The following is an 8,829-nucleotide window of genomic DNA, read 5'->3' on the forward strand; positions in this document are numbered from 1 at the left end:
TATTACTGTACTTTTACTTTTGATACTTAAGTATATTTTAGCAATTACATTTACTTTTGATACTTAAGTATATTTAAAACCAAATACTTTTAGACAAGTAGTATTTTACTGGGTGGCTTTCACTTTTACTTGAGTCATTTTCAACTTTTACTCAAGTATGACAATTGGGTACTTTTTCCACCACTGGCTACCGTCCCTGTCAACAACACCCTAGCAAAACAGAAACCTACTTAAAGGTAACAGCACTCACTGTTGCCCCTGGTGTCCGGTTTCCATGTCATCTCCCGACATCCTCAGACATGAACGACGAATACGGACTTGTATCACGGTGACCTGGCTGATTGTTATAAATTCTTATAGCATCTTGTTGCACACTATGATTGTAACCTATATGTCCTTTGGGGCAGTGAGCTGTTTGAATGTAGTGTGACCATATTGGTTTTCCTAACACCAGTCTTTCCCACGCAGTGTAGAGAGATACTGCAAACAGATTCGGTCACGCACACACACACACACACACACACACACACACACACACACACACACACACACACACACACACACACACACACACACACACACACACACACCTGACCTGTACCTTCTATTTTGGAGTCTGGTGAGAGTTTTTTTTTAAATCCAAGCATCACATTCCTTTGATCTGAGGCAGTGTTCTCTGGAGATTGGGAAGTTTCTGTTAGAGGAGAGAGGGCTTTCTGCACACATCACATGCTTCTTTCCAACCATGGTGGATAGCAGATTTCAGCTGCTCTAATGCAGGCCAGCTGGACAGTGGAGGCTCCTCAGAGGAGGAAAGGGAGGACCACCCTTTTTAGATAAAACTCTACTAAATATATTCACGTTACCAAATAATTGAATAAAACACACTGTTTTGCAATGAAGGTCTACAGTAGCCTCAGCAGTACTCTGCAGGGTAGCACCATGGTGTAGCTGTAGGACAGATAGCTTCTGTCCTCCTCTGGTACATTGACTTCAGTACAAAACCTAGGAGGTTCATGGTTCTCACCCCCTTCCATAGACTTACACAGTAATTATGACAACTTCAGAGGACTTCCTCCAACCTATCAGAGCTCTTGCAGCATGAACTGACATGTTGTCCACCCAATCAAAGGATCAGATAATTAATATAGCACTGAAAGCATAGGCTGCAGCTATCTAGCACTGCAGTGCATAAAATGTGGTGAGTAGTTGACTCAAAGAGAGAGAAAGACAATAGTTGAACAATTTTTCCATTATTAAAGTGGCTAGAGTTGAGTCAGTATGTTGGCAGCAGCCACTCAATGTTAGTGATGGCTGTTTAACAGTCTGATGGCCTTGAGATAGAAGCTGTTTTTCAGTCTCTGTCCCCGCTCTGATGCACCTGTACCGACCTCGCCTTCTGGATGATAGCAGGGTGAACAGGCAGTGGCTCGGGTGGTTGTTGTCCTTAGTGATATTTTTGGTCTTCCTGTGTGTTACGGATACAGGTATCCTGTATGTGTGTGTGTATGTATCCTGTGTTCTTTTCTCTCCTTCTCCCCTCACAGGTGAAAATCATCACTCCCCAATCAGTCACCAATCAATCATCAATCAGAAGACACACCTCCTGTTTCCTACCAATCACAGTTCCTTTCCCTTGGTTTAAAAACCCTGTCAGTTGTTTGCTTTGAGCTCAATCTCTCTGTAAATTCCATATGTCTGTAGAGCTCTCTGTTTCACTCTCGCCTACTATGTCGCTATCTCTCGCTCTTTATGTATTAAGCTATCTTTTGTTTGAGTACCTCCATATCACTTTGTCCTCACCTGTGAGTTTTGGTTATGGTGTTTGAGTGTTTGTTTGCTGGTGGGAAAAGGGGGAACCAAGACAAGTCACCCATGGGCATACACTACCCATCGGTAAACTTAAATACAGTTAGACCTGGGCGGACCACCCACTGTATTTTTGGTTAGTTAGCTGTTGTTGAACTAGGCTAGTCTAGCTTAGGGGTGTTTTTGGATGCTTATTGTTTCTTTCCTTGGGTCCAGCTCAGCCCCTTTTCCTGCGAATTTGTTCTTAACTGACTTGACTAGTTAAATAAAAAAACAGATGCGTGGTTTATAATATACTTTATTGTGTGCTTATGTTAAAGGTTATGGGCATACACAAGTGTTTGTTTGTCTAAGGATGTTTTAATTTCTGTGGATGTGTGTGAGTGAGTATGTGGGGATGGTATATACATGTGACTGTATGCGTGTGTGTGGGGGGTGGTCTCGGAAACACAAAAGCACTGATGAGCCTGGCTGAGAGAAAGGAAGGTGCAGATTAGTGAGATAGGAGGGGAGGGAGGCAGGTGTGGACAAGGTGTGGCGCTCAGAGACTAAACACATCTGTTTGGCTCCTGTCTCTCTGCAATCACTGCTCCAAGAGGTAGCTTGAGATTTTCCAGATAGACAAAACACTGAGAACCTGGGAGAATGTTCCAAAGCCAAGCAACTATCCTGCACCATTCCCGGAAAGTTGTATGAAAAATTGCCATGGGACAACCATGCTCTCATCTAGGTTCTCGGTTGTGCTAGTTGGGAAATCTCAAGCTGCGTCTTGAAGCAGGGCTTGCAGCGAGACAGGCACTCCTTGTCTGTCCACACCTGCCCCAATCCCCTTCTATCTCACTAATTTGCACCTTCGCTTCTCTCAGCCAGTGCCAGGGTCACCCAGAACAGGCAAAATGTTAACTTCCGTTCTCAGAATGTTTAAGAAAACGTTCAGTTTTACTGCTCAGGACGAATGGGGAAACCTAAAAGGTGAGTTCCAACAACTTCCAAGAAACAAAATGTGCTACCTGGGTTTGAACTTGAGCTAGAATAAATATATATTCCACTGAAACAATGATTTACGGACTGGAATGGTTGTAGATCAGGGGTAAACTCAAATAATTGTTTTTCAACTTGAAAGATTTGCACACTTTTGTACACTTGAGTTTTACTTTTGATTTAAATTGGATAAAATTACAATCATGTTCACTTCACACTTTCCCTCCCGTTTAGAACTTTTCCCCCAAGTTCACTAATGAAAGACGCTAAATCAAATTTATTTATATAGCTCTTCGTACATCAGCTGATATCTCAAAGTGCTGTACAGAAATCCAGCCTAAAACCCCAAACAGCAAGCGATGCAGGTGTAGAAGCACTGTGGCTAGGAAAAACTCATTAGAAAAGCCGAAACCTAGAGAGGAACCAGGTTATGAGGGGTGGCGAGTCCCCTTCTGGCTGTGCCGGGTGGAGATTATAACAGAACAACCTGCTATAGCAGGTCTTAACTGCTCGTCTTGGAGGCTCTTCGTGCTTGTAGCTGCTCATTATCCTAACCCCCTGCAGCTGGCCCAATCACAACTCATTAAGGCCATTTTTTCCCTGATCTCCCCCAGTCAGTGCCGCTCTGCCACCCCTAGGAACTAGAGGGAGCCATCCACACTGGGCTGGGGGATTATCCTGTCCCCCCTTTAACCTAGACCTCTATCTACCGTTTTCACCCTCCACCTCCCTTTCTGCCCCCCTATTTCCCTCCATCATTTCCCCCTTTTCTCTCGTCCCCCTCCTCTTACCAACTTCTCTCTGTGACTTTACTTCTTTCTGTTCCTTACTTTTCCCTCATTCCTCAAGCCTCACTTGGACCCTCCTTTTCCTTCCGTCTCTGTCTCCTCCTCTCTGTCTCCAGCTGTCCCTCTCTCCCCTTATGCATATAGCCGGGGGCCCTTTGAACTCAGGTAGCTGCCTGGAATTCTACAAGGTGAACCCTGAAAGCAAGGTCAAAGCAAACATTTAAACCTGCCGTTAGTATAGTGACCATCTGCCCAGGTGTCCAACAGTGAGGTCAAAGTGAAGGGGGGTTGGGGGTGTGGTAGGGACTGGGGGAGAACGTGAGGGAGGTGGATCTGGAAGTTTTTTAGGACATCAAAGGATTTCCTGTCTTCCTGCTTTATAAGAGTTTAAGTCTGAGGTCACATGTCCCACTTTCCCAACATATTATTATCTCCTGTCTCTCTGTAAAGACGTCTTGTAGGTGAGAACTTTATTTTCCTACTTTTTACTGTCCCTGCATTGTAACTTGAAGCATATGTGCTACGCTATGTCTTTCAGTGGCTGTGTACACTCAAGCGGGATTCCCACAGTTATCTTAATTTTCCGTATACTGTACCATTTGTTCCAGTATAGCACTGAGGGCTTGTGTATTTGAATGGAGGAAATATGATGCTCAGAAAGGAAAGAATGTTAGCCATATATCAACATGTATTTTTTTTTACAATGCATACAATATGCTCAAACAAGTAAGAGAGATGTGGGTTTAGATCAAAAGATGAAACATCCACTTACAACAGAGAATAGGAGTTTTAGTTCCATGGGACGGAAATCCTGTGGTAATTTGTTTCTTTGATCTGGTAGTCCTCTGTAAGATAACAGGTGGGCTCTTCCCTTGGGAGCCAACCATCTTACACAGACGGGGCTCTCAGTGTGTGTGTGTGTATGCATGCATGCATGCGTGTTTGTGTGCACTCATGCACTCATGGGTGTGTGCGCGTGTGTGTATGTGAATGTGTTTGTGTGGGCCAGTGTTTATGGAACAGCTTACTTTGGCTATACCTCAGTTTATAGTTTATTATTCCAGAGCTATGGAAGGTGACATGTTTATTAATGCTTATTTGTGTTATTATTTTTATCAGGCCACCTTTGTTATTGCAGGTCTGTAGAGTTTGCTTATCTTTGATGCATATTTTGCACAAAACATTCCAGAGCTGAGAAAACAGACCCCTTTTTTCTCTCTGGCATTCCCAATGATCAAGAACAATTCAATTTCTTACCTTTTGTGAGCAATGTTTCACAGTAGCCTACACAATCTAATTTCCCCTTATGATGGCAGTGAGTTAATGTGTTTTTAATGTGTATTTGTTCAGCTGTAGCTTTTACTACTGCAAAGGTTATTCCCTCTATTACTACTGATCCACAAAATGATTTACAAGTGATAAACTCATTATCTAAATCATGTGAGTTAGTGCCAGCTCCAGCAATAAATATATTCTGACATGATTCCACTGAGTTTAGCCATAGACTCTGTTTTAAAATACCTCTAAGCTCCACTAGAGGGAGTAAGTGTTGGCATTATCAATCCTGTCCCAGCTATTTGAATGTGTGGGTATCAGATGCACTGCACATGTCCTTCAAAGCATTATTGTGGAGGAATTAACCTTACTTTGGTCATTATCCCATTTTATTTTTAGGAGTGAATCAAAAGTGAATCACTGCATAGTTGTTGTGATACTTCAAGCCACCTGGAAGAGTTTAGGGGCTATTTCCTTATTAGCTCATTTAAACTCTGGGCAGAACAGAGGTGACTGCCAGTGCTGTAAGGCAGTCATTTCAGCAGAAACAGTTTTAGAACATAAATCTTGAATGTGATTGTCACTATTCTGTTGAGGTTCTTGACTGGTGTGGCCTTTCCTCTCCTGTCTCTTCAGCACTTTTGGGCAAGGGAAGTTCCTTAGGACTCCTCTCCATCTGGGCAAGGGAAGTTCCTTAGGTCTCCTCTCCATCTAATTTTTTCCACCTACAGTTACAAATTCTCTAAGGTTTCCTCGTTTGGGCAAAAGTCCGTCCTCCATCCTCTTTTCTCTCTGCCCTCTCTTCTCCGTGACCCGGAAATCGATAAGTGGTGGTGGTGGAGTGTGTCAATTCATCAGTAGGCAAACAGAAGATTGTTGTCCCCTCCTTGATAGCCACCTTTCATCAAGGATACTCGTGCATCCTACCGCAGAAGAGTTTGAAATCTGCCACACCGATGAATCAGCATTTGTTTTCTCAGAGGAGAAATACATGTATACGTTTTAAAAACAATATACTACTTACTGTTTTTTCTATAAATGTCTTTCACAACTAACTTCATTTATTTGGACCACTTTACACACTTATTTTGGGATCCACCCTGAAAACAAAATTTGCCTAATGACAAAACCGTCTCATTCCAAGCAAACGCATTTCACTCTCCTCGCTGACTCTCCTCGATTGACTTTAACCTTTTTCAAAAGGAGACGAGAGAGGGCGCAGGAGGTGAACAAATCTAACAGTTATTTTCACAGTTTATGTGATCTAAGTATTTTGTTCCCCTCACTTCAAGGATTGCCTACTATTTCCAGACACTAAGCTGTTTAAGAACAACACAAGCCAACCCATATCTTGCTTACAATCAACATGAAACTTATCTTTAGCACAATATCCTTTATGTTAATGGCCTTTTAAATGAACTTGAAACAGAATTTGGTGATAAGATATTTTGAAACCGCCCCCTCTTCTCTCTCGCTCTCTCAGCAGTAGTGTTTAATCAGAGGCAAGAGTAATGGTGAGAGAGAGACTTTCTGGAAAAGCTATAGCCACAATGAAAGTCATGTTTTAACTTTGGTTTTTCCACTTGATTTAGTGTTGGATGTGCTATAAGGTAGGACACTTTCTGCCATGTCCGAGCTGTGTGGTGCCAAACCAAGCCTTGATTTGGCAGGCTATATTTACTGCTATTGTTTAGACCGAAAGGGGCAAAATGTTACCAGCTCAGTAAACAACCCCAAATGCCATGGTTATCAGAGATATTCTGTGGGTGGTGGGGCACATCTATTGTACTGTTGGTATTCTTCCACAAGGTTGTTTTCTATTTGTTTTGGACCTGAGTTAACTTTTAAGAATGCCTTTGCTGTTATTATTTTTACCCAATGCTGTGAGTGCAGTTGTTCACAAGGTCTGTGAAGAATCATAGTCTATGACACATCATTTTACATTCAGACAAAGAGCTGGAGCGAAGCGTGTGTGTTAGAAGAGGAAGTCAATGGAGAGGAAACCCATCCCAGAAAAATACATTTATCATGAGACCAATAGCCCATGAAATTAACCCAACTGTAAAGCATAATGAAATATATTTGTGACCTTCTATGAATATGGTATCTCTGTATATGAATGTTAGTTAAAGCCCCAATCTACAGGATGATGACCTTTCATGGAAGACATAAAATCCCCCGGTGGTTAGCTACACAAGGGGATGTTCAGTTAAAATCAGAACATGGTTACAGTAATCACACAAGGTTCATTACTCAAGGTTACATGTTCTGTAAGCGAATGCCTTTTGCAATTATAGAGACAATGTCCTAGAGAATACCCTTGAGCTAATGGCAGAGGGGCTCACCTGCGATGGGTGGCCCCAAGAGGCCCCCACTGCTGCGGGTGAGCACGAAGAAGCATTGGGCGGTCCCCAGCCGCTGCACGCCCACCACATTAGCCAGCACAGTGATATGGATCGAGACGCTGGCTCCGAACACCAGGCTATAGGCTCCACTCAGGGAAGGAGGAGGCTAGGGGACACAGCAGCAGGACTATACCCAGCAGGATCCAGGCTGTATCACAACCGGCCGTGATTGGGAGTCCCATAGGGCGTCGCACAATCGGCCCAGCGTCGTATGGGTTAGGGTTTGGTAGGCTGTCATTGTGAATAAGAACTTGTTCTCAACTGACTTGTCTAGTTAAATAAAGGGTAAATAAAAAATGGCTGGCTATAATTTTGCATTGCTTTACCTTCAAATTCACGTCATTGTCATGCCTCCCTTGGAGGTCTGGAGCATTTTGTATTGTAAAAACTGTTTGAATGGTCCGCTGGCTCCCAGCAGCAAGATTTTGATTTGATGTCACATTTCAAGAATCAACGCCACACGCTTGTTGAAGGGGTCCTGTTTGTTATGCTAGTTCCAATTGTTGGTTTTCAAGTTCTCAGGTGTGGCCGACAGTCTGCGATGTACATTTATTTCAAACTCAACTGAGCTGCTAGCTAGCTAACTTTACACACTGTTTAACTAAATGAATTGTTATTTTTGATTCATATAAAAAGGTGTATGCATTGTTGAGTATTTTTATGTGTGGTATGATTGCTAGTTAGCCTTGTGCAGATCTGGACAAACGATCCACCTACCACTATTATTAAGGACGGGGGGTGCTGCAGCACCCTCAGCGCCCCAACTAACCATGGCTATGCTACTATTGTCACTATGAATGGTGGATAGAGGGCAGGATAGACCATTGGACTGGTAGACTATACTGACCTGTAGGTATAGTAAAAGTTAGCACATGGAAAAGGATAGTGTATAAGGGAAGTACCAAAACACCTTGATATAGATGCATGCAAGCATATGAGGAAATTTGGCCAGGATGGAAGAAATGATATGGTAAAACCATCAGAAGAGTGAATGTAAACCATGGCAAAAAACGCACTATCCTCCCCTGTGGCCCAATAAAAAAAACACACAAGAATCCTCAAAGGAAAACCTGACTCAATAGGGGAGGGTCCGGGTGGGCATCTAACGTTGGGGACGGCTCCGGTGCGGGGCGAAGTACCCACTCCGCTCGTGGATATGGAGCCGGGTAGAACGCCATGCCCGGTCCAGGACCGGACTGGACATCGGTGTAGAGGGCCCCGGCCATGGAACTGGGTTGTATGCCGCACCCGGACTGGACACCGGCGCCAAAGAAGGCTCCGGCCATGGAGCGGGACTGGACGCCGTGCCTGGACTGGGCATCGCCGCAGAGAAGGACTCCTGCCATGAAGCGGGACTGGATGCCGTGCTCGGACTGGGCCTCGGCACAGAGGAAGGCTCCTGCCCTGGAGCTGGAGGTTCCGGACCGTGGACCGTCGCCAGAGGCTCCGGACCGTGGACCATCACCGGAAGCTCCGGACCGGGGACCGTCGCCGGAAGCTCCGGACCGGGGACTGTCGCCGGAAGATCTGGACTGGGGAGGCGCACTGGAGGCCTGATGCACAGATGGCGC

Source organism: Oncorhynchus clarkii, chromosome 1, assembly GCF_045791955.1.
Source record: "Oncorhynchus clarkii lewisi isolate Uvic-CL-2024 chromosome 1, UVic_Ocla_1.0, whole genome shotgun sequence".
NCBI classification, from domain to species: Eukaryota; Metazoa; Chordata; class Actinopteri; order Salmoniformes; family Salmonidae; genus Oncorhynchus; species Oncorhynchus clarkii.